Genomic DNA, 27,162 nt, shown 5'->3' with positions numbered 1-27,162 from the left:
ACTTTTCCTATCTGTAAAAGGGGGACAAACAGAGTGCTTCCGTCAGCAGGTGGTCATAAGGCTCCGTGAGATTGTCTTCATAAGCACCTGCTGATGTACTGAGTTGGCCAAAAAGTTCATGTGGCTTTTCCCGTGAGGACTTATGGAGAAACCAGAGTGAATTTTTTGGCCAACCTGATACCTGGCAGAAATTAAATCATGCCATCCATGAAAATTATCAGTATTTCTATACCACCTCCTGCCTCTGCTCTGATCAGTTAATGCACCTCCTAAAATAGGCTTCTCAGAGAGAGGCTTGACTTGGGTGGAGAAAGGTGGATCACTCCAGCCTCTGTGTCGTCTGCAGGCAGATGGAGCTGTGGCAGGTTTGCTGAGCCTCACATTGCCTGCTGGCTCAGCTTCAATTCACTGTCCCCTGAAACTGCTCCCTGAACAGAGTGGAAAGAAACAGGATGCTGGATTCTATTTGTTAAGAAAGGTGGGAATAAGAATGCACCGATTCAGAGACCCCCTTGGAGAAGAGAAACACAGGGTGGTGGTCCTCCGATTCTGGGGTCACACAGCCTGTGTTGCTCTCAGCCTTTCTGACACCTCCCTGGTCCTCTTGTCCACTCTGCTGCCTCCAGTGGCTTCTATACCACGAAGAGCCACAAGTCTGTATCTCCTAGCTAAGAGCTACTGGGGTTCAGCTCCAAAATGCCCACCGCATCTCAATGGACCAAAAAGAACTCACGCGTCTGCCAATCTGCTTCTCCTCCTCCACACTCACATCACCAACCTCCACAAGTCTGGGGGCACCTCCCGTTCTCTCTCACCTTATCCCTGTCACAGGACTTCTGCCCGTGCTGGTCCCTCAGATCCAGAATACATTCATTCCTATTCTATCTCTTGCCCTAATAAAAGCCCAAATCTGTCTGGGACCTGTTTGGCATACCACTGCATTCCTATCACCAGTGATGACCACGTGGTAGGTGCTTAGTAAATCTGTCAAATATATGAATGACGACATTTAAATGAACATCAAATCTTACTGATTTTAAGCTTGAATATATTTCTTAAAGCCTCTACTTTCTTTTTTTTTTAACTCCTCTGCCCACCCCCCAAATCTCAGGCAAAATCATTTTTCAACTGGGCTTCATTCTGGTCCTTGATTTTTTTGTTGTTTCATTTTTTAAAAAAATTTTATTAGAGTATAGTTGCTGTAAAGCAACGTTGTGTTAGTTTGTACTACAGAGCAAAATGCATCAGTTATACGTATACATACACCCGCTCCCATCGGGACTTCCTTCCCATTCAGGCCACCAGAGTACCTTAAACAGACTTCCCAGGGCTACCATTGCGAATACGTCCTCACCAGTTATCTACTTTATATATAGTATCAAAAACATACACACGTCAATCCCATCTCTCAGTTCTTCCCATCTCACCTTTTCCCCCTTGGTAGCCATAGATTTGTTCTCCACGTCTGTGTCTCTACTCCTGCTTTGCAAGTAAGATCATCTATGCTATTCATTCTCTCACCTCCATTATTCTACATGTGCGGCCAGCATGACCTTTTAGAAGCATAAAGCAGACCACGTATTCCTCTGCTTAAAACCTTCCCAAGTCTCTTCAGGGCTCTCCATAATCTGGTGCCTGTCTATCTCTTCTTCATCTTTCTGGACTCTCCCCACTGTTTTTACCCTCAAGCACTGACGCATTTTTCCAGATTCCCCCAACATACTGTGTATACTTTCTGTCCCCCAGGTGTTGGCATCTGCTGCTCCAGCTGCTGGACACTCCCTGTGCCCCCCACCTGTGGCTAACTCCCAGTCACCTTTACGGTCCCCGTTTGATGTCACTGCCTCCTGCAAGCCCTCTCTGACACCCCAAACCTGAGTTCTACATTGGCAACACATTTCTCTATAAGCACCCCAATTACACTATCTGGGCCCATCGCCCGAAAATCACATACTCACTTGTTTGCTAGTTTACCTGTCTTTACCACTAGACCATGAGTCCACGAGGGCAGGGCTTCTCTGGTGGCTCAGTCGGTAAAGAATCTGCCTGCAAAGCAGGAGAACTGGGTTCGATCCCTGGGTCGGGAAGATCCCCTGGAGGAGGGCGTGGCAACCCACTCCAGTATTCTTGCCTGGAGAAGGCCCATGGACAGAGCCTGGTGGGCTACAGTCCATAGGGTCACAAAGAGTCAGACACGACTGAGTGACTAAGCACATCCCACAGCACAGCCATGAGGTCCAGGACAGCAGAATTATTCATTCGCACTGCTTCCCAGCCCCTAGCACATTGCCTGGAACATGCAAGCAGTCAAATTTGGGTTCAATGTACTAGAGCATCAACTTATCTGCTGCCTCAAAGAAATTACACTGTTTCTTAGGGGATTGTTTTTCTAAAACTAATTAGAGCCAAGTTTATGCTGTTGGATCAAAAACAGAGAAGAAAGGCCTCTTGACCCTTTTCAACAGATTTCTGAGACGTTGGGAGCCAGAAACAAAATGTCTAACATCTATCCCTGGAAAGAAGGACCTGTGTCTCCCACTGACCATCCTGTGGTATGTTCAAAAAGACTAAAAACATCAACCTGGAACACCTGCATTCAAATTCGATTCTCATCAGTTACCTGCTGTGTGCGCTTAAGCAACTGATATAACTTCTGAATTTCAACTGCCTTGTGCATATTTAAAAAAATAAAGGAGGGGGAGGGTACCATTCCTATCTCTCATCAGGACCCTGCCTCCCATCAGGGTCATCACGAGGGACAAACCAAAAACCCCACACAAAGTGCTCAGCCCAATACCCGGCCCTTACTAAGGGCTCACTTTTTTATTTTCAAGTGAGACTGAAATGAGAACATTCACTTTACTTCCTTCGAAGTCTTCCCTTCCTGCTGCCTGTAACTTGCGATTCTCCTACCTGATAGACCCTTCTCACTCTGTCAGCACTGCTGGAAACATACCCGAATAAACACAGGTCCCAGAAAAGTTTCAATCCTCCGCAGGCCCATCAGGTGGCTGACACTCAGACAGGTCATCCAAGGTCCTGCTTCTCGGCCCCCAGATTCAAAATATCTGAGACAGCCAGACCTCAACTCCGCTTCCCCTTCTAACATCAAACCAGGCCCCTGCTGGAAGAAGGGTGGGAGTGGAAATCTCTTCAAAGGAATGATAATTCAATATTTAGAACCTTCTTCCACTTTGGTGTTGAGACAGGCTAAAGCACAGCCTCATCCAAAAAGAAGTATGTTCATTTCACTTTAAGCAGTTCAAGACAGATTTGGATTTTTCTTTGCTTTGCTAAAAGCTTTGTGGTAGAAACTCACTTATTGTCATTTCTTCCATTTATTTCTACTGTACAAACTTAACTAATGCCTTATATTCATTTCTCTAAAAAAAAATAATAATCATCTCAACTTTCGCCTACTCACAACTCAAGACTTTGAAACTTAGCAACTTCTGAAATGAGACCAAATTAGAACACTTTCATTAACCAAGAAGGGAACTAAGGTTACCACTCAAACCTCAAGGGTGGATGGACAAAGGAGGAAATCAGAATTCGGACCTCACAGCAGTGAACAGACCCAAAGACCACAGACTCCCACATTTTTACTGACTGCAGAAGCAAGCCTTTCATATTTCATTAAGATGAAGCCACCTGATCTTTGGGATTGAACAGCCTTTCAGTCATCAGGGGACAAAAAGAAACCCACTGACACTACCCATAATTTCAGTCTTTCCAAGACAGGAGGGATAAGTTAGGAGTTTGGGATTAACATATGCACATGACTATATATAAAATAATCAACAAGGACCTACTATATAGCACAGGGAATTCTACTCAATACTCTGCAATAGCCTACATGGGAAAAGAATCTTTAAAAAAAAAAACGTGGATATTTATGTATAAGTGATTCACTTTGCTATACACCTGAACTAACACAACACTGTAAATCAACTATACTCAATTACAATTTTAAAATAAATTAAAGTTTGGCCCTTCCAAGCTCTAGTGTCAGGTAGAAAACCTCCTCATATCGCCTGCCCTCCCGCTTCCATCACTCACTCCCTGATGGCCAGCTGTCCCATGTGCTGTACTGCCCACTTGCCTTAACTGTGACAATCTTGTACACATCACCCAAGACACACGCAAACTACTCCCCAGAGGCCTGCGTTTGCACTCATCCAGGGCTTCTCTTGTGGCTCAGCTGGGAATGAATCTGGCTGCAATGCGGGAGACCTGGGTTCGATCCCTGGGGTGGGAAGATCCCCTGGAGAAGGGAAAGGCTACCCACTCCAGTATTCTGGCCTGGAGAATCCCACGGACAGTATAGTCCATGGGGTTGCAAAGAGTCGGACACAGCTGAGCGACTTTCACTTCATTACCCTTCTTAAACACTGAAATTGGCTAGTATGGAGTATCGCATGTACTTCTAACAGCTTCACCCTGACACTTTTAACACCATTTGTGAGAGAACCCATGGGCAATAAAACTTAAAGACAATTTGACTTCTATTCTACAAACAACTTACATCTGAATCCAGAAGCTTCAACCACCACCAAGTAAGGGGTTGTAGAGTAACAGCCATTAAGGAAGCTGCATTTGAAGCGACTGTTTTCAGACACGGAGAGGAACCCACGCTTTCTCATTGTTTAATGACCCCTCCCACTACACAGCTTCTGGACTGGTTGGTGTAATCTTGCTCATCTGAAAATAATGAACACAAGCACCACTGCCTTCCAAGTTCTCAATGTTCCTTTGCAATGCAGGAGGAGCTTTAGCTGGGAAGCAACTTTGTTTTTGCAAGAACAGCTTAAATGCATTCCCGTGCATTTATGTCTGAATAGAAAGCTCTGATACAATACCCACACTTAGGGACATTCAGTTGCATCCTGCCACTTAAGCCTTCAGCTTCCCCTCTCAAATGTTCCATGCCACCACCCAACCTTCTGAAAAACCTACCTATTCTATAAGTGGTTACCTATCCTACCAGTGGCTTTTACTGGTGCCCCAGGGATTCCTAAGAGCTCCCAAGACCTTTCAGAGGTTTTTCTAAGTCAAAACTATTTTCTTAAGGACACCAACGTGTCACTGCCTTTTCTCATGCACAGTGGAATTCTCCAGAAGCTGCAAGACATGTGATGTCACAACAGATTGGAGGCAGGTCTGAGTCTAGTTACCTTCCATTAAGCTAGATCTAAAAGCAATTTGGGCTTCCCTGGTAGCTCAGTGGTAAAGAATCTGCCTGCCAATGCAGGAAACACGGGTTTGATCCCTGGGTCCGGAAGATCCCCTGGAGGAAGGTATGGCAATCCACTCCAGTTTTCTTGCCTGGGAAATCCGATGGACAGAGGAGTCTGGCGGGCTATACAGTCAATCAGTTCAGTTCAGTTCAGTCGCTCAGTCGTGTTGGACATGACTTAGCGACTAAACAACTACAACAAAAGCATTTTACAAAAAACAGTAAAATAATGACACTCTTCTCACTGAACTTTTGTTTTGGAAAATATAATTACTGTCCATAAAAAAAAATGTTACTGTATTAATGTGCAATAGGTTTACTTTTCATATTTTCTGTGTGAATTTTCTAAGTGTTAATTTTGAATATTATAAATACAGATTGGTATAACTGATGTCAATAGAAGTTCTTTGCGGTCCTTGTCTATTTTTTTCTTAAATTATGAATGTATGAAAACACATTTACAGGAGACCTGGAAAATACAGAACAAAGTTACATATAGTTCCACTATATACTATAAGTATCTTTAAGTATATAAGATCTTTAGTTGGAGTTTCAGTATCAAACTCTCAAAACTTAACAGAATGAATATACATTCTGGTACATTCATATACCAGAATGGTATATGAGAGGTAGGATACAGGAGACCTGAAAACCAATTCAACATACCCTCAGTTAATTTTTAAGCATCAAAACCCGAAAGTTTGAAAAAAATGCTACTACAAATTGTAAGATTTACTCTGGCACTGGCTGGCTGTGCAGTGAGGAGTTATACAATATAAATAAGAAAAACTAGACAGAACGGGATTACAATGCAAAATATACAACTTAATAGCCAAGGCCTTAGACAGGATCCCTTGATTTGAAACCTAAATCCTTTTTATTCAACACATTGAGGACCTACTGCATGTCAGCCCTACTCTAGGAGCTAAGTTCTGTCCAGTTCAGTCGCTTAGTCGTGTCCGACTCTTTGCCACCCCATGAATCACAGCACGCCAGGCCTCCCTGTCCATCACCAACTCCCGGAGTACACTCAAACTCATGTCCATCGAGTTGGTCATGCCATCCAGCCATCTCATTCTTTGCCGTCCCTGTCTCATCCTACCCCCAATCCCTCCTAGCATCAGAGTCTTTTCCAGTGAGTCAACTCATCGCATGAGGTGGCCAAAGTATTGGAGTTTCAGCTTTAGTATCAGTCCTTCCAATGAACACCCAGGATTGATCTCCTTTAGAATGGACTGGTTGGATTTCCTTGCAGTCCAAAGGACTCTCAAGAGTCTTCTCCAGCACCACAGTTCAAAAGCATCAATTCTTTGGCACTCAGCTTTCTTCACAGTCCAACTCTCACATCCATACATGACCACGGGAAAAACCATAGCCTTGACTAGACGGACCTTGATTGGCAAAGTAATGTCTCTGCTTTTTAATATGCTATCTAGGCTGGTCATAACTTTCCTTCCAAGGAGTACGTGTCTTTTAATTTCATGGCTGCAATCAGCATCTGCAGTGATTTTGGAGCCCAAGAAAATAAAGAATGACACGATTTCCACTGTTTCCCCATCTATTTCCCATGAAGTGATGGGACCAGATGCCATGATCTTCGTTTTCTGAATGTTGAGCTTCAAACCAACCTTTTCACTCTCCTCTTTCACTTTCATCAAAAGGCCTTTGAGTTCCTCTTCACTTTCTGCCACAAGGGTGGTGTCATCTGTATATCTGAGGTTATTAATATTTCTCCCGGCAATCTTGATTCCAGCTTGTGCTTCTTCCAGCCCAGCGTTCCTCATGATGTACTCTGCATATAAGTTAAATAAGCAGGGTGACAATATACAATCTTGACACACTCCTTTTCCTATTTGGAACCAGTCTGTTGTTCCATGTCCAGTTCTAACTGTTGCTTCCTGACCTGCATACAGGTTTCTCAAGAGGCAGGTCAGGTGGTCTGGTATTCCCATCTCTTTCAGAATGTTCCACAGTTTATTGTGATCCACACAGTCAAAGGCTTTGGCATAGTCAATAAAGCAGAAATAGATGTTTTTCTGGAACTCTCTTGCTTTCTCCATGATCCAGCGGATGTTGGCAATTGGATCTCTGGTGCCTCTGCCTTTTCTAAAACCTGCTTGAACATCTGGAAGTTCACGGTTCACATACTGCTGAAGCCTAGCTTGGAGAATTTTGAGCATGACTTTACTAGCATGTGAGATGAGTGCAACTGTGCGGTAGTTTGAGCATTCTTTGGCATTGCCTTTCTTTGGGATTCAAATGAAGACTGCCTTTTCCAGTCCTGTGGCCATTGCTGAGTTTTCCAAATTTGCTGGCATATTGAGTGCAGCACTTTCACAGCATCATCTTTCAGGATTTGAAATAGCTCAATTGGAATTCCATCACCTCCACTAGCTTTGTTCGTAGTGATGCTCTCTAAGGCCCACTTGACTTCACATTCCAAGATGTCTGGTTCCAGGTGAGTGATCACGCCATCGTGATTATCTTCGTCGTGAAGATCTTTTTTGTACAGTTCTTCTGTGTATTCTTGCCACCTCTTCTTAATATCTTCTGCTTCTGTTAGGTCCATACCATTTCTGGGTGTAGGTCAAACAAGACAGTCAAGGTCCCTGGCTCTCATGACACGCATATTTTAGTGAAGACAGTAAACAAACAAAAAATAAAACAATCAAGTCAAACAGTGATAAGCATTATGCAGAGAATTAAAGCTGTCACCCAGTTATGGCTGGTCAGAGAACAAGTTGATACACGCAAGGAAGACCTGAAAGTCAAGACAGGGGCAGTCATGCAAATAAAAAAAAAAAAACAGGCAGAAGAGCATTTCAGGCAGAGAAAATAGCTCTGTACGGTACAAAGGCCCTACAGCAGAGCAGTGTTTGATAAGTTCATGAAACAGACAACCAGCCGCAAAGTTGAGAGCATTAATGGGGAAAGGAAGGAAACTACTGGGTAAGGCTAGGGGAAAAAAAAAAAGCCAGTTCCAGCTGGACTTGACCAGGGTAAAACGTGTGACTTTATTACAACTGTGATGGGATGTTTGTAACCTTGACCAAATTATTATACTTACTCTTTCTGGGCCTCGAATTCCTCATCTACACAATGGGGATCATAAAATTGTGTTGAGGATTAAATGAGAAAAAGGAAATCAATGGACTAAGCACACAGGAAGCAAAACTCAGGAAACACTTCTGTTGGCTGTTATGCTACCTAATATTTTCTAATTTGTTCTCTTTTCTACTCTCATAAACCACTCATATGAAACTTTTCAGGGCTCACAGTCAGTTGACAATCAGCCTATCAACCAGCAAGTCCAAATGAACATAGACAAGGGGACACATTGTGACATGGCGTTCATCTGAATATGCCAATGCCAATTCCAGCAAAAGGTTCTCCAGCTATTTCAAGTAAGACTGGAACCACCCAAGCACCGCCAGGTTAAGAACGGATAACTACACGACACCCACACGGCCCTTCTCAGTCCACCCTGGCATCACCAAGTTTGTCACTCGGCCCCAAAGCACCATACTCTTGGAAAGTCATTCTTCTGCTGAAAAAATTCAGCCAATGGAAATCCACCAGCCCTTCCTGCCCTTTCTTGGCATATCCACATCGCCTCCACCCCCTAAAAAACAAAGGGCTCTTGCCTAAGTCTTTCAGGGCTGGTTTCATTGCTGCTTACTTTAAAAATGATCGCTTAAAAAGAATAAAATCATAAAGCTTCCTTTAAAGCAGATTCTTTACCGTCTGAGCCACCAGGGAAACCCCCTTTAAAGTGAGGCTGTGAAGAAGAGGGCTCGTGTACAAAGACTGACAAGTGCCTGGAGATCCAAGAGGTCACAGGCAGCTGGCCCCATGGAAACGTGAGGGCCCACAGTCACCACCAACACAAAAAGGCATCACTACACTTTTAGGTCAAGCAGCCCCTCCCGTGGGCAAAGCTGGGCAAACCACAAGGGCTTTCAGAAGAAAAGCAAGAGTATGCCCAGAAAAAGGAAGAGTGGCCAGCATTTGATCAATCTCCTGGCTAGTAGCCAAGGACGCTCCCTCCAGAGAGGCACAAGTCACGGTGAGACGCCCTCGTCCAGGCACATATATGGTAATATGGCTGTAAATCCGGGGAGGGGGTGGGGGAGAGAAAGCCCATCCTGTTCACTATGGACTCCTGCAAGAGAAGGAGAAGAGGTTCTCTCTACAATCACCTCTGTGTCTGTTACTGGGGACTCTCTCAGTTAATTTTGGAACTTCCTTTGAGCAAAGCTATCTTGCCAATATCATCTTTATTGTGAAATGAGGATGAGCAGCACCCCATTTCTTAGTTGGACAGATGCCCCCGCCACCAACCACATTTCCAAGCAGGCCCCTCCTTGCCTTCTTGTCCCCTTAGCGGCTGATCTGACTGTCTCTCAGACACGCAGTGTGTCCCCATCAAGAGATAATTTATTCTATTGCACAAAGCACTTCTCCCCGGAGCACAGAAAATTGCCTTGTGCTTTCATTTTCAGCCAGTCCCAAAGGAAGTCACCGACTCAAGAGATTACGACTTTCAGCAGGGCCCTCTGTGACAATCTCAGAAGTAACAGTCATAAATCTGAGGTTAGGAGCCATTCTCTAGTTTAAATATTGCTCTTTCAGATGTCTCACACACACACACAGATAAACCTACCTGCTTTTTCACAGACATGTCCGCTAAATAAACTCTTCCCAAAAACGGTACCTGATCTACAGAGTTATTTTTCAGAAAAGATGTCAGTGTTGACACGTGCCTCCATGCCTATTCCTAAAGGCCAACGTAATAGAAGCCCATTGAGAGCTCAAAGTTGGCAGTCAGAGCACTTTACATTTGGTGCAGAGAAGTCACTTAGCCAAAATTCCTCATTTTATAGGTGGAAACAAACACCTTCTGAGTGATTTCATGGAGGTCACATACCCGATTAGTAGCCAACACCTGCAGACCACAGGGCTCTGGGAACCAAGGGCAGTCCTTGGCGGGGGAGGGATGAGGAGAGTGTTTATTTGGTTAAAAAGTTAAAGTCAGTCCTGACCTGAGAAGACCCCACTTTGCCCACAGCCTGAACCACACAGAAAAAAAAAAGAAAAAAGAAAGAAAAAGCAAGTTAGCTTAATATCCTTAGAGTGAGATAAAAAGTCTCACCAAGTCTGAGAAAAATCACTCCAGGACAAGCTTTCTCAGTCTCAAGGCTATTGTCATGGGATGGGTGGGGGGGGGCGGGGTGGGGCGGGTATGTAGAAAATTTCTTTGTTGCGGGGGACCCGTCCTGTGCACTATGGGGATGTAGGATGTGTAGGGACATCCTTGGCCTCAACTCACTAGAAGCCATTAGCAACCTCTCCCCCTCATCAGTGAAAACAAAAAAAAGTCCCTAGACATTGCCTAATGTCCCCTGGGGGCCAAACCACTCTGCTGGAAAGGTTTGGTTTTGTTCTGATCTCTGAGATCGTGTGCAACCATCTATTATTCTACAACTTGGCAGCAATGTCCCCAAAGCAGGTATTTTTACACCTAAGCTACAGAAGAGGAAACAGATGCACAGATGTCACATGTTTTGCTTCTACTGAACAGGCAGGCGACACCCAGTCCACAGGAGTCCCCATCCCTCAGTTGAGCAGGGCAGCTACTCCACTCCCCTTCAGTCACCACCACCAACTTGCCAAGCCAAACGCCCTCCAGGGAGCTGTGCTGAGCAGTCTTCAAAGCAACCATAAGGAAATGCTGAAGACCTTTCTACCCTGTCCTTAACTTTACTCTTCATGGCAGACGGGGCTTTTCAAAGCAAAAGGCCAACTCAGGAGATAGGTCATCAAGTGTGTGCTTGCCCACTCAGTCGTGTCTGACTCTTTGCAACTCCATGGACTATAGCCCACCACGCATCCCTGTCCAGGGGGATTCTCCAGGCAAGAATACTGGAGAGGGTTGCCATGCCCATCTCCAGGGGATCTTCCCAACCCAGGGAGCAAACCCAGGTCTCCCACATTGCAGGCAGATTCTTAACCCTGTGAACCACCAGGGAAACCCATGAATACTGGAGCGGGTAGCCTATCCCTTCGCCAGAGGATCTTCCTGACCCAGGAATTGAACCGGGGTCTTCTGCATTGCAGGTGGATTCTTTACCAGCTGAGCCACCTGGGAAACCCTTATGTCATCAAGAGAGGGGTACAAAAAATTAGATTAAGAAGTAGCCTACAGGGCTTCCCTGGTGGCTGAGTGGTAAAGAATTCGCCTGCCAGTGCAGGAGACACAGGTTTGATCCCTGTTCCAGAAAGATCCCACATGCTGCAGAGCAACAAAGTCCATGAGCCACAGCTACTGAGCCTGTGCTCTAAAAGCCCAGGAACTGCAACTGTGGAGCCCACGTGTCACAACTACTGAACCCTGAGTGCCCTAGAGCCTGTGCTCTGCAGCAAGAGAAGCCGCTCCAATGAGAAGCCCAAGCACCATAACTAGAGAGCAGCCCCTGCTCGCCACAACTAGAAAAAAGCCCTTGCAGCAACAAAGACCCAGCACAGCCCAAAATAAAAAAAAATAACATAATTTTTAAAAAAATACTTATTTTTATTTATTTGGCTGCTCCAGGTCTTAGATGCAGCACATGGGATTTTTAGTTGCTGCATGTGGGACCTAGTTCCCTGACCAGGGATAAAACCCAGGCCCCCTGCATTGGGAGCGCTGAGTCTTAACCACTGGACCACCAGGGAAGCCACAATATAACTTTTTTAATTAAAAAAAAAAAAAGAGTTAGCCTACAACCTTCAAAGGGAGATAAAACGTAGATAAATAACCTCATTCACAAGTAACTGTGAGTGCTTACTAAGTGCCGTACTCCAGCGGGGGAATAAAAATCAAAAAGGCCCACAGATAGAAAGTGCCAAGGCCTTACAAATGACAAAGACTGTTTTGTTTTGCTTTTTCTCTTTGCTGCACACACCTGGCCCGTAGGATCCTAGTTCCCCAACCAGGGATCAAACCTGAGCCCCTTGCACTGGAAGCGCAGAGTCTCAACCACTGGACTGCCAGGCAAGTCCCACAAATGACAAAGACTTTTAAGTTTCAAGGAAGGTTTCCCAGAAGAGGAAGAGCTGGCTGAGAAGAGAAGCATCTGGCAAGGTGGATAGAGGCGCTGGGGACAGGGTCAGCTACGGAAAGCCCATGGGCAAAGGCACAGAGACAGGATGTGATTGCACACATGGCAGCCAAATGCAGCTGAATGTCCCCAAGTCTGGGTGTTGAATGAGCTTTTTCTGTTCAGAAATGTGCAAGTGAAGGGGCTATGGCGGGGTGGGGAGGGGGGGGTTAAGCTGTTTTGCAAAACAAAATCACTTCCCAGATAAAACTGCTCCTGAAATGCAAATGAACACTGAAGAACTTGGAGGCTAGTAATATTTTTTTCATCTGTTCATCTTTTTCTGATGAGCAACACTATACCAGTCTAGAAGTTCTGCTGACTCAAAGGGTCATAGAACATTATAAACTGAAAGTTCTTCAAAGTTTGCAACGACTGGTTACAATACAACTTTCTTTATATCTGCGGTTTCACAATCCTAAGTAGTTTTTATATGAAGCTTTTGGTCTCTACCTCTGTCTGAACAGCCAATTTAAAAACTCTCTCAATGTAAGCACTGAAAGCTCCCATTTTTATTATCGAGAATCCTGCCAGACTGCCATACAATCATCTAAGTTGGTCATTTTACCTGCTTTTCCTCTTAACTGCGCATGAGAAGGATGTGAGGGAAAAGTACAAAGATCAGTTTCAACAGGTGAAAGCTAGCCACGCAAAAACAAAGCAATTATAAAAATAAATCCTAAAAAAGCACAGGGCCGCCAAGCACCAGCCGGCACAGATCTTTTCATATTTTCACATGCGTTAAGAATCCCCTGGGGATCTTGCTGAAGTGCAGTTTCAGATTCAGTGGATCTGGGGTGGGGCCTCGGAGTCTGCATTTCTAACAAGTTCTCAGATTGAAGGCAGTGATGCAGGTCTGGTGGCCACAAATGGAGCCATAATGAGGTAGGACAATGGATAGTGTTTCTCAGACTTCGGGCAGCGACTCGCAATAAGAAATCCATGGAACTTAACAACCCAATGTTTATTCTGTGTGTGTGTACGGTGTGTGTGTGTGTCTGTGTGAAAGAGAGAAGCAGAGACAGAGAATGAGAAATCTGTTGCAACACACACACACAGTTCTTTTAAGTACCCATACCTTGATGTTTTCTATTCTGGTCTACTTTATCAAAGAAACTGTCTATTAAGGTCCACCAGAGCGATGTCACAACTTCTTAATGCAGCTGGATGTAGAACAAGAGTAACATTCCTGCTTGTCCGGGGAGAAATGAATCTCAGCTTCAGCACACTAAAACTGAGACCAATTTGAAAAGAGTTGAGAATTCTTTGAAAAGAGTTTTGAAAAGGGTTTAGAATTTTTTTTCCCCCAAACGTAAGGATGTATTGATTACATTTTGGAAAAACTTTTATTAAAAATGTTCAGGTTTCAGAAGGGTGGGATGGGGAAGGAGGCGGGAGGGAGGCTCAAGAGGGAGGGGACATCTGTATACCTGGGACATCTGTATACCTACGGCTGATTCATGTTGAAGTTTGCCAGAAACCAACACAGTACTGTAAAGTAATTATCTTTCAATCAAAAATAAATTCTAAAAAAGAAAAATGTTCAGGTTTTACAGCGCTCTGTGACAACCTAGAGGGGTAGGATGGGAGATGGCAGGGAGGTTCAAGAGTGAGGGACATATGTATACCTGTGGCTGATTCATGCTGCTGTATGGCAGAAACCAGCACAATACTGTAAAGCAATTATCCTCCAAAAAATATTAAAAAATGATGCTCAGATCTAAAAAGCAAAAGTTCAGGTTTAAGTTTCCTTCATTTTATTTTCTGACCCATTTGATGAGAATGAGACGGGTACTCAAAAGAACTAGGGCTTCTTAGATGAACGACTCATGACAGGTCTGCATCAAGGAATATAAAGAATGAGCCTGAAACATCTCGTCATACAAGCAGCAGGAAGTCTAAGTCCACTGGGGTGGTGCCTTTTGAATCGACTTGAGTAGCCTCTCTCTTACTGAGCAGGCATGGATAATCTGAATATCAGTAAGGATAATTACACAAAATGAAGCATAGGAAACCTGTTTAAATCCATGAGTTCACTATGATACTAAAAAAAACACACACATCAGTCAACCTGGTATAGACTTTCTCAACAGTGGCACTGCTGATACTTTGGAATGGATCCTTCTGTTCCTCAGGGCTGTGAGACAGAATGAAGGCAACCAAGGAGCATCCCTGGCCGCTAAGCACTGGATGCCAGTAGCACCCTCTCCCCAGTTATGACAACCAAAAATGTCCCCAGATGTTGCCTCACGTCCCCCACTAGAGAACCACTGCCATGGATCATGCTGGGGAATCAACTTGTTACCTTTGAAAACTGGTAAAACACACAGGGAGACGGAAGTACTGATCTTGTCTTTTGTTTATATATTTTAACAATACCCTAGGGAGGGCTTCCCTGGTGGCTCAGTGGTAAAGAATCCACTTGCCAAAGCAGGAAACTCAGCTTCGATCCTTGGGTCAGGAAGATTCCCTGGAAAAGGAAATGGCAACCCACTCCAGGATTCTTGCCTGGGAATTCCCATGGTGTGCTACAAAGAGTCGGACACGACTGAGTGACTTAAACAACATGCCCTAGGGAAGTAAATATTAGGTTGGCCATAAAGTTTGTTTGGCTTTTTCCATAACATCATATAGAAACCCCCAAGTGAACTTTTTGGCCAATGTACTAAGTAGAGAAAGTTTCATTTCACAAAATATTCCAGCTAATAAATAAAGAAAAATAGAAGCTTTACATTTCAGTTGAACTAACAGATTGAAGCAGTAAGCATCACTTGATGTTAATCACAAGAAGGCATATCCACACATATCACACACTCCCCTGAGTGAGCTCACAAAACAGACTTGTTGGGGGCAAGTGACTCTGATCAAGCCCCTACTTCTAACTATAAAATTAAATATAACAAATATAGAGGAGAGAGGAACATGTTCAACTACATCACACTGATAGAGTCGGCAAACTCCAGCCTGTAGGAAAAGGTATCACCCAGTTTCTTTAATAACAACCAAAAAATGCATGGGGGGAAAAAGAGGTAACAAGAAAATATACAAATTAAAAGACACATCAACCATTTGTAACATATTGACCTTATTTGGTTCCTGATTCAAAAAAACAAAGTATGCATATCTGTTATTGTTATATATATGTTGAAATAAGTTTATTTAAATCAAGGAGGTGAGAACACAGACTAGTTTTTAAAGTTTGCTTCCCCCCCCTTGAGATGGATAACAGTATTGTGATTATGATTTTTTAAAGACTCCCAATGCCAGCAATATATACTACAATACAGATGAACTAGTATATCTGAGACTTCCCTCAATGACATCCAAGAAGAGATGGGAAGGTGTTTGAGAACGCAGCTAGAAGATTGGTGCTGAACTGATAAACTATGGAGGGCAGGTGATGAATACAGAGGGGTTCATAACACTAGGACTACTACTACTACGTGTGTTTCAAAGTTTCTACAGTACAGTTTTCCTTTTAAGTGCCAACCAACAAGAGAGTGCCTGCAGGACTTCCCTGGTGGTCCAGCGGTTAAGAACCTGCCTTGCGAGGCAGGGAGCGCAGGTTCCATTCCTGGTCAGAAAACTAAGCCCACATGTTGTGAAGCAACTAAGCACACATGCCGTAATTACTGAGCTTGAGTGCTCTGGAGCCCCAGGGCCACCAGGAGACAGTCCAAGTGTTGCAACAAAAGTTCCCACATGATCCACAAAGATCACCTGTGCTGAAACTCAGACCCAATGCTGCCAAATAAATAAATATTAAAAAAAAAAGTGCCTGGCCCTAACCCCTCCCAGGGTTTGGTGACTTTGCACAACAACTGAGAAATTCTTTATTGAAATGAATGATTACTAACCTTTATCTCCGTAATATGATAATTGACATTTGAATAGTGCCCTACCACCCATTTAGTTTTTTTTTTAAATTCTTTTCTCCCTAATTGTTTTAAAATTTGTATTGGAGTATAGTTGATTTATAATGTTGCGTTTCAGGTGTACAGCAAAGTGAATCAGTGATAAAAACAGTACAAAATGAATGAGAAAACCTGGGCTCTGTGACGGTGATAGAACCTGAACGATACACTTTTTCTACCCTAATGATTTCATACATGTCCTCATTCCAGTGAAATCCCACCAAAAGTACCTTTAGATAAATGACTCAGACATCTATTTCTTAACAAGAAAACATGTTCACAAACATCTTTGCAAAAGGAGTGCAAAAGGCAAGGCAGCAAACAGGAGGCATGACACCCTTTTCGTGAAATTTAAACATTCATGTAATTTTTATGTCTGTACTTAGAAGGAAAGTCTGAAATTCTCATCTTAGCTGGTGGGACTGGGAGTGACTGGGTTTTTTGTATTTGTTTTTGTTTATATACCCTAATGTTTTACAACTGCATATGTACATTTTATGCAAAAAGTAACGATCTATATCCTAGTTACAAGTTTGTACACATGAAGGGGTCGCCTTCACTCATCAAGGAGAATCACGTACATGGAACTTCATATTCCCCAAGGATGATATTAGATAGCAGAGCATGAATCCTCTTCCTGTAATTCCTTAAAATGAAACTAGACAGACTGTAGGGTGGCCACAGGGCAAAAAAGATTCATAATGCAGATAAATCCCCAGGAATATCATTAGGTTCTTAGAACATTTTTGTTACCTAAGCCAACTGTAACTTCACCTATTTTATCAAAGATGCCTTTCCTCCTGCAGTGAATTACAGTCCCACACATATCGGGTGATTAGTCTAGAAATCTGGCTTTTACTCACCACCACCCCCATCAAGTTCCGGGTGATCCTAACAGCCTCCCAAAGTCTCTCTGGAGAGGACAAGGTGGTTCAGTGATGCTGAGAACCACTGAGAATTCTGCTCAAGTTTAGAAATCCTCAGGGAACTAATCACGGCTAACTGGCAAAAACCTGGTCCCTGCACATTCTGTCCCTGACCCCCTTGGCGGGAAGGAGCACACTCTCAGCTGCAGCCACTCTGGCCTCCTCAGCCTTCCCGTAACACGCCCCACCTGCTCGCACCCCAGGGCCCTGCCACGTCCGCCCTGGCCCTTTGGAACACCCATCCCCCGCCAGACACCTACCCGGCTCAGCCACTTACTTCCTTCAGGTCTGCTAAGGAGCCCTTTCCTGATCCCAGCCCCTACCCCAGGACTCCCCAGTCCCCTTTACCCTGCCTGTTGTGTTACCCTTCCTTCTCACTGTGGTAAAATATACATGCCTAAAATTTACCATTTTAGCCATTTTTAAGAGTATGATTAAACGGCATTAAGTACAGTCACCTTGTTCTGCAACCACCACCACAATCCATTTCCAGTACCTTTTCATCTTCCCCAAAAGGAAACTCTGTGCCCATTAGAGTCCTCATTCCCCAGCACCCCCACACAGGGCAGCCACTATTCTGCTTTCTGCCTCTGTGAATGTGATTGCTCTAGAGACCTCTTCAAAGTGGAACCATATACTATTTGCTCTTTTGCATCTGGCTTCCTTGGTGGCGCAGACAGTAAAGAATGTGCCTCAAAAGTAGGAGACTGGGGTTCAATCCCTGAGTTGGGAAGATCCCCTGGAGAAGGAAAGGACCACCTACTCCAGTATTCTTGCCTGGAGAATTCTACGGACAGCGGAGCCTGGTGGACTACAGTCCATGGGGTCATGAAGAGTCGGACATGACTGATGACTAACACTTTTCACTTTCTATTTCACTTAACAGAATGTTTTCAAGGTTCATCTCTGTTGCAGCAGGTATCAGAATTTCATTCTTTTTAAGGCTTAACAACATTCCACTGTGCAGATACACCACATCTTATTTATCCACTCATCTCTCTGTGGACAACTGGTTCATTTCCACCTTTTGGCTATCATGAATAATGCTGCTGTGACCATGGCTGTACTAATACGTTTGAGTTCCTGCTTTCAATTCCTTGGGGTATATACTCAAAAGCGGAACTGCTGGATTATCTGGTAATTTCTCTGCTTAATTTTTTGAGGGCTAGCCATACTGTCTTCCACAGCAGCTGCAACATTGCACGTTCCCACCAACAGCGCACAAGGGTCCCAATGAATCCACTGCTTCACCAACACTGTTTTCTCTTACTCCTTACTCTGCTTTATTTTTCCTCAAATCATTTACTACCTGTCATACTATAATACTTGCTTTTTATATTGGCTGCCTCCCCTGAACGAGGATTTAAGACCTCTTAGGAACAGGACGCTGGAGGACTTTTCTGGTGGTCCAGTAATTAAGAATTTGCCTCTCCTTCCAGAGGATATGAGGGTTCTATCCCTTGGCAGGGAACGAAGATCCCACTTACAACTTAGCTTATATGCTACAACTAGAGAAAGCTGGTTTATCACAACAAGACCCAATGCAGCCAAAATTTAAAAAATAAAAAGTATAGGAGTTCTACTGCTGTAACCTCAGCATCTAGAACACACCCTGGCACAAAGCAGGTACTCAAAAAATTTGAATGAAGGAATAATAGTTTAACCATAATTTTAATAAGCATTAGAATTGCTAGGATAGATTTATCACACCTAGTGCCTTAATCTATGTCCAGTTTAGGGAAGAATCCAGACATAGTTCAATACAAGGAATAGCTCAGTGGATGGTGGTTTCAGCTCATCCTCATTAGCAATAGCCTCAGAACCACAAACACTATAACAATTGGTAGGAATCATGGAAATATTGTCATTCATGTCACTGACTTCAAGCCTTAGTTGATTTCATCAAAAGAGTCAGGCAAAAACTTAAAACAGCCTAAGTGAACTAAAAAAATATATATATGTATTAATACTTCCAGTTAATAAACAGCCTGTTGAAGCAATGTGTTTTATTTTAAAAGATCAAACCAAGAGCAAAGAAGACCGACAATGGCCTTGGGTAGGCTTGTTAATCAGATGTATGCAAGGACAGCTTGACCTGAAAACTTAACTACAGGCCTAATTTTAATATTCTGAGTTTTTTCTGTTGTTCAAATTTGGTGTCTGTTGTTTCACTTTGGTTTGTTTAAGAGTTGCTCATAAACAAATCAGATTTTCCATTCGCTCATTACAAAAGAACTAAAAAGCCATTTGATTTTTTGCTGTGCAAGCCAGTTGGCTGCACACCATTGTATTAGAAGTTTCTTTCTCTCTTTAAGACCATGGTCTTCCTCAGTTGAAAATACTTTGAGATATAAAGCAACGGATCTGATTTCAGTTCACCTATCTCTAAGCAAATTTTCCACCTCTCCTTCCTAAAGATGCTAATTCTCTCCAGAAGGCAACCACTTAGTTTAAATAGGTAACACCATTGTCAACCCCAAAGAACTTCCATGAGTCTCAAACTGGAGACCAGGAGTAATTCATTTCGAGCATGAAGAACTCTGCCTGCCTGATAAGGAAATCTTGATAGGATATTGTTTCAATTTGAATTATTAAAAAGGCAGATTATACTTTCAACACATACACACATGCAAGTGAAAGTAAGAAACGAAAAAGAAAAGTGTTCTTGCACAATTGACCACAAAGCAAACTGAAGAGTATATGAAAAGACAGTCAACATGTCACAGTTCAGATTCACTGCAATTTAAACTTACAAATTATTCCAATAGAGCAACACCTGATTCTTGTAACCCACTCAGATACCTTGATGTAGCTGATTAAGGTGCATTTCAGGTGTGAAATAAACCCAGTGTTAAATCTAGACAATGTTACTTGTAGTTTGGATTCTTTTACTCTCCTCATGTAGGCTTTCAGCACAGAGTTTTCTAAAATCAACTCAGTACAATACCTAAGACCTCAATGAACCTAAGACCGCCTCAAAAACCCAGAGTCTTTCATTTTTACACCTACAGCTACATCGTTTTCTTCCTACATCAAGGCCACTTTGTTCCTTTATCATTGGTGGGACACAATCAAGAGTTATTTCTTCAACAACAATACATTTACCATTTTTCCTAGTTACCCTCATATTCCCCCTCAACTGAGACACATTTATGGGAAACAGTAAAGTCCCAAAGCCTGGGGTTACAGCTTGCATCCACTGGACAAGTGATCTCACTCTCCGCACCTCAGCTTCTTCACCTGTACCTGACTCACAGGGGTCCTATGATGTATAGCTGTGGCCCTGGCTTACAAGTACTTCATCTGTATTATTCTCATTTTTAGCAACAAGTCAGAGAAGATTCTGTGGACCACTTTCTCCTTGTCTGCAGCTTTCTCTGAAGAGGGGAACTGAACCCAATCCTTGGCCTCATGAATGCCCACGCGCAGCCATGCGAGTCAAGAGAACTCCAAAAAGGAATTGGACCTCACACATCCAAATACTTCCCACTCCACCAGCACTCCGGAGGATCTTATCAACAGGAAACAAACGCACAATACTACTATAATGAAGTGTCTGACTTCTTTTCTAATTAGAAAAGCCCAAAGATTGTAGCCCAGGGAACAGCTAAATATTTAGAATGTTAAGTAAGTTATGAAGACCCAGGCCCCACCCACCTTTATTACCCTGTTGCTTATCCTGTCCCTGACCATTTCAGAAGAAAAAGCTTGTGAAGCTCAAATCTGCAGCAACGGGCATTTGTTCACCTGTAAAACCTCCCTCTCTTGAAGTGCAGTCTGAACATTTACAGGAGAAAACATAAGAGCTGCTTGCGTTTACAGATAAATGGTGCTCTCAGTTCATATCCCATGAAAGGTACCTAAACCAGAGGAATCCACCAGATTCCTTGATGCTCAAGTGGCATCAGGGATTGGATGTTACTATGTTATGCTTCAAGAACTTCCCTTTTTCAAGTTCAATTTGCCAGCAACCACTTTAATTTCTTGCCACACAACCTACTCTGATTAAACACATATTCACAGTATAAGGGGAAAAAAAACAAAGTGACTATTTTTGAAAGAGAGAAGCAGATAAATTTTGCTTATGTATCTTGGCAGATGAAATGCACTGCATCTTTCAGAATTTAAATAATCAGCACACCTCCTGGCAAGTTTAATTCTCACGTCACCAGCGGGCATCCCTTTTACTGTTCCATCTAATCTATTTCTTTTTTCCCCCCTGCTCCCATAAACCTTCAGGCTGCTTCACTTCTGAGTCAGGGCCAAAAGTACTAGGCAGGACTGCCCCCTGGATCTCATACATTCACTAAAACCCTTACTACAGGCAGCGACAAATTTCAGACTTCGCCATGGAGTTTCCTGTCTCTTCCTATTCCTCATCTCCATGACTCCTTAGCCAGAACTTAAAACAGGCTTAGGACCAAAACTCATTATTAACTACAGCTTTCAGGCTGCCGCACTCACCTGACCCAGGTCAGGGACTCTGTTGCCAAAACACGCCCAGCCAGGGGTGTGAGTTCTGCTCCCTGGTGGTCAGCTCCTAAGTAATTGAGAAAGAAAGAAAGCTGAAGGCGAGACTGGACAGAAGTGGGTCCCTAATAGCAATTTTCAAATTCTACACTTCCACTTTCAGTTAGCCTCCTTCCTGGAGAGACAACCCTCCTCCCCCCAAAACACACACATACACACGCAGGACTGCCAGCACAACCAACTTTGACAGGTAGGTTGGTGGGTTCACTTAGGTGAAGATTACTGGTCATTTCATCTGTTTCCAATATTCAGCTGACAAGTGAGACTAAGTACGCACAACTTCGAACGCGCCGGGGGGCTGAAACTAAGAGAAGTGTTTGGCAGATCCCAAAGCACTTGTTTCCAGGAGCGGAGGCCAAGTATCCGAAGCCCACATCCCCATCGGGCGTGAGCTTCGTCCACACTTCATCCGTCACCGCTCCCCGGGTTTTCTTCCGTTTTTCTAAAACCTCCCCGCTGGGGCCCCCACATATGCATTCCTCTCCCTTGCAGCACAACGGAAGACTACATTTTAAGAAAGACTGTTTCCTTTAGCCTACTCACATAGGACATCTCCACGACCTCCCTCCTCCCCCCCCCAAAAAAAACACTATTTCCTGCAGCTGCTGCTAGTTTCCAACTTGGGGGAATGCCTTTGCAACCCAGAATGAGTAGCCTCAAAACCAGTCGATGGAATCGAGAATTTTTTTAACCTCAAATGAACACCCCAAAATGCCCTCAGTAAAAGAACCCCAAAAATGCATACAAGTGCATGCAAATCCACCAAGAACTCCCAGAGAGCGAGGCAAAAACTTCTACTCCCAGGGACAGTACCAACTCCCCGCTCCCTCTGCCCGGCCCCAGCCGCTACCTTAGTGCCCGGGGAGCCACGCCACTTTGGCGGAGCAGGGCGAGGAGAGGGGGTTAGCAGCCGCTGGGTAATCCCATGTCCGCGAAGAGGGAGCTCGTTCCGTTAGGATGGAAGCGGAACACCCACACCTCCTCTCGGCGTGCGATTTCTCTCTCTCCACCCTCTGCCTCCTCCTCCTCCACCACCACCTCCTCCTTCTCTCCTCCCACCCCAGCGAGCTAGAGGAAACGCTTCAGCAGCACATCCACATGGTTACTGCACTTCGAAGCGGCTCCTGGCAGCTTATATAGGCCGGGAAGCTCCCTGGGCAATGTAGTCCGAGTCCGGGGTCGTGGCAGCGCCTGGGGCTGCGAGGGTGAACTACAAGTCCCAGAATCCCATGGGCTCCCAGGCTGGGCTCTAAATAGACGCGCACGGGGACAGGGAGGGGCGTCCTGCGGGGAGTCGGGGCTTCAAACCCGGCTCGGCGCCGAGATCCCGCTGGTTTAGGAGCCCGGGATTCAAAACCACCCGTGGGGGGCGCCCCCAGCCCTTGGGGACGCTCCTCCTTCGGCTGCCCCATTTCTCTAGAATCCAGGTGTCATTGGGAGCAGGGGGAGGGAAGGAGCTCGGATTTCTGCTTTGGGAAGTTTTTACAAGCTGTTACCCACCCTTCCCCCGCTTTGAGTCCCCGAGCCAAGAATTTCAGAAATCCAGGGCACAAAAACTCCAGTGTTTGCGGTCAAGGATTAAAGGCGTGAGGTTGTCTTTATTTAAGCTGTTCCGCTCTCTTCGGGTTTGCACAGAAATCTAAGTCTGGGAGCAACGCAAGGGGAACACAGGCAAGAGGCTTGAGAGCACTTTCCTGAACCCGAACTGCGCGTGTCTTTCCTTGCCCCGCAGGAGGTAAAGAAACGCACATATGAAGGAGGCAGGTTGTGACTTGCCAGCGCTGAGATCGAGAGGCAGAAAATAGGAATCGCGACCTCGGTCCTGACCCTGCTACAAGCAGCCCCTCTGCTCCCGGCAGCTGTAAATGCTTAAGTAAATAAACCTCAAACCAGAAAAATAAGGGCTTTGGAGCGAGACGCTCAAAAGAAGATGCGCGTCCAAGCGGGGCGCCCTCCAGCAGGTCCTACAGGGGCTTGCGGGGACAAAGTGGATTCAGCTCACTGAATCCAGCTAAGTGATGCCTGGATATCCTGGGCTACCTGCTCAGGCTCCCGCTTTGGAAAAGTGGGCAAGTCGAGCCTCAGATGTGCGTTCATTCTCCAAACATTTCCTGAGAGTGTACTGGGTAGCAGGCACTGGGGCATGGTGGCGAGTGTTCGACGGTGTTCCGGATAGGCACTGCCTACCGCCGCAAAGGATCTGCTACAACAGCAACAACAGCAATAATAATAACTGAGGAGTTTGACTTTTTTGAGCCCAGCCCACATGCACTTTTCAGGAGTTTTAACAACCCTTGGCTTATTTATTGTCCCTATTTGACAGAGGCACAACTGAGGGCTCAAAGAAATCAGATAAATTCCCAGGATGACACCGTCACTTAAGTAGCGCAGCCTGGATCCCAATTCCAGCCTATAAGTGTACTGAGTCCTTGTCTTTGGGGAAATCCATCAGCACTACTTTAAATGGCCTCCCTTCCCATTTTGGGAGCAGCCTCTGAGCCCTTGGGCAAGTCATTTTTTATCTCTTTGCCCTAGTTTTGCCATCGGAAAGGGAGAAAAATCATTAGAGTTTGCCAATCTTCTGTCAGGATTGCTTGATACAGAGTCCACAGTCTTGTGGACTTCAGGAACAAATTAGGGGAGCACCGTAGCTAATAATTATTACTGACATAATAATGCCCAAGCAATAATAATTATTGGATAATAATAATTTAATCCAATAATAATTATTGGATTCATGCCATGTGCCAGACATCATTCTAAACTCTTCATGTACGTTCTCTCATCAAATCCTATTAATGAACTTTTTTTTAACTTATGAGAAAGTTGAGGCATAGAGAGGTTAAGTAACTTTCCCAAAGTCACACAGTGGGGTAGGCTGTCTTGACTCCCAAACCTTGGTTCCTTTTTTTTTTTTTTTTGGCTGCCTTAGGTCTTAGTTGCGGCATGTGGGATCTTAGTTTCCCTACCAGGAATCAAATCTATGTCCCTTGCATTTGCAAGGGATTCTTAACCACTGGACCACCAGGGAAGTCTCCCAATCCTTGGTTCTTAACTACTGCCATCCACAGCTTCCCCAATGTAAACATATACATTGTATTTGTCTGCTCATGTAAGCATTTAATCAGGCAGGAATGGTTATCACTTTCACTCTTGTCTCCTCTTTTTCAACGTCATCCTCTGGTTGTTGGACACCACAGCCTTGTGCCTAAAGCCAGTCCCATCAGCAAGAAGCTCCCCTGACCTGTCACAAAAAAATGAATCCACACCTTACATATCTGTCCCCTTTCTTCTTTTCCTTCATGAAAACAATCTGTTCCATTTCTAAATGGTTTGTGGCTCCATGTTTTAAATTCAACAAATCATTCTATGCTAACATAACTGGTAAATATTAAAGGGTGATTATTTCCTGTGCTTCTAACTCAGAAAAGCAGTGGGATTTTAAAGTGGGATTTCTTAAAACTTGGTCATGTCTGAGGGCTGGAGTTGGGTAATATTCATCCTCACCATATTGTGGACGCCTGACCTTTAACTGTTATCTCCACTGTCTTCCCATCAAGAAGACACGTTTCATTAAAGGCAGAGACCATCTTTTATTCATGGTTGTATTCCCTACCATCCCTAACTCAGAAAGCCTTAGTCCTTTGTGTATTTTTTTACATATGCCAAAAAAAAATGTTCATTCTAAAAAGGTGTTTTGACAGGAGGTGTGGCAGGCATGTGGCAAGCTAGATGAACACATTTTCTGGGCACACACCTTGTAGCCCATTTGCGTCACAGACTGTTTCCTCTACCTGTATGTATGAATAACCCTTTTCAACATTATGCAACTAACCTCAAGTTCTGGAAGCTACTGGGTCACCAGCAGGTAGTTGTAATAAATTTGCAATGATTCTCAGAAGTTCTCTGTGATGGTGTATGACTGTTGATTGATATCACAATAAAAGGGCCACTGCCCAACTCACCCTCCATTATCCATAGAGGTAAGGAGGCTTATTTGTCTTAGTTGTATTTTTCCCTAGAAAAATTTTCTAGATCTGTGCTTTCTAATACAGTAGCTACTAGACATCGGGGCACTTAAGATGTGGCTATTTATAACTGAGATGTGAAGAAGATGTAAAATACACACTAAACTTCACACACTTATGACAAAAAAGTTAAAATATCTCATCAATATTGTTATATTGATCACATGGTAAAATGATAATATTTGGATATGAGTTAAACAAAGTAACTATTAAAACTAATGTCACCTCACATTGTATACCTTAATGTTGCTGCTGCTAAGTCACTTCAGTCGTGTCCAACTCAGTGCGACCCCATAGACGGCAGCCCACCAGGCTCCCCCGTTCCTGGGATTCTCCAGGCAAGAACACTGGAGTGGGTTGCTATTTCCTTCTCCAATACATGAAAGCGAAAAGTGAAAGTGAATTCACTCAGTCGTGTCCGACCCTCAGATACCCCATGGACTTCAGCCTTCCAGGCTCCTCCATCCATGGGATTTTCCAGGCAAGAGTACTGGAGTGGGGTGCCATTGCCTTCGCCACACCTTAATATTACACAATATATAAATTATATTTCATTTTTGTTAAATTGTTAGATATTTAATTCTATTTAAGCTAATACATTTACTAAAGCATTATTTGAAATAAAAAAATGAATGCCATCTGTTTCCTTTTAAACTTTTTTACTATATTACTACAATATTCAAAATTATGCACAAGGCTTATATCATACACAACTGGACAGTGCTGGTCTAGAGCACCAAGAATCTGATTCTCAAGATCCAATTTGAGATGACGACCAGCCCTGAAAGCTGCCATTTATGACTCTGCCCTTGAAAATGCCCTATGTGGGGAAGAAGGAGGGCTCTGCCGTCAGGATACTTTGATAGACTGAGCAGACATCTGAAGAACATCCAAAACTAGCACACCAGTTACCCCAGGGAAACCCTACAAATAGAAACAGGTTCTCGTCAGTGGCATTTAGCTAAAAACTGCAAGTGAATTAATCTTTCTAGAAGCCCACCCTCAAATGCTACCCTGATTAAGGGAGCAAGATATGCTGGAGGAAGCAAAGATCAGGAAAAAAAGGGGTGTGGCCCCCAGCTGCACCCTTAATATCCATGTAACTGTGGCTAGTCACAGTTATTTTGCTAGAGTGAAGCCAATGGTCCTTTTTCTGCCAACCTCACCAGATCACACAGGTCACTGGACATGAGTGGCTTTGCAAGCTCACCCTAGCTGTACCAAGACAACACTGTCAACAAGCATGGAGAAAATGTTGATTGTGATGAAAGAGGACTCACCTCCAAACCAAACTTGAGATTATTAGGGCAATATTAGTCCCCATTTTCTCCCAGGTAAAAGATTCTATTGCATTGGCCAAAAAGTTCATTTGGGTTTTATGGAAACATC

The 27,162-nt window shown here is 44.0% G+C and overlaps 1 protein-coding gene across 1 annotated transcript in view; it reads right to left on the bottom strand.

Annotated features, from left to right (window-relative positions):
• The window catches only part of ITPR1 (inositol 1,4,5-trisphosphate receptor type 1), a 360,426-nt gene extending 338,671 nt beyond the window's left edge, over nucleotides 1-21,755 (bottom strand). The window contains exon 1 of the mRNA XM_055414365.2: nucleotides 21,680-21,755. The gene's annotated coding sequence lies outside the window, so the exon portion shown is untranslated. The remainder of the gene's footprint in view (nucleotides 1-21,679) is intronic.
• Between the last annotated feature and the right edge of the window lie 5,407 nt (nucleotides 21,756-27,162).

Source organism: Moschus berezovskii, chromosome 24, assembly GCF_049115385.1.
Source record: "Moschus berezovskii isolate FMDL1 chromosome 24, NW_MosBer_1.0, whole genome shotgun sequence".
Taxonomy (NCBI): Eukaryota; Metazoa; Chordata; class Mammalia; order Artiodactyla; family Moschidae; genus Moschus; species Moschus berezovskii.
The sequence above is the reverse complement of the archived record's forward strand: the minus strand, read 5'-3'. Positions and strand labels throughout refer to the sequence as shown.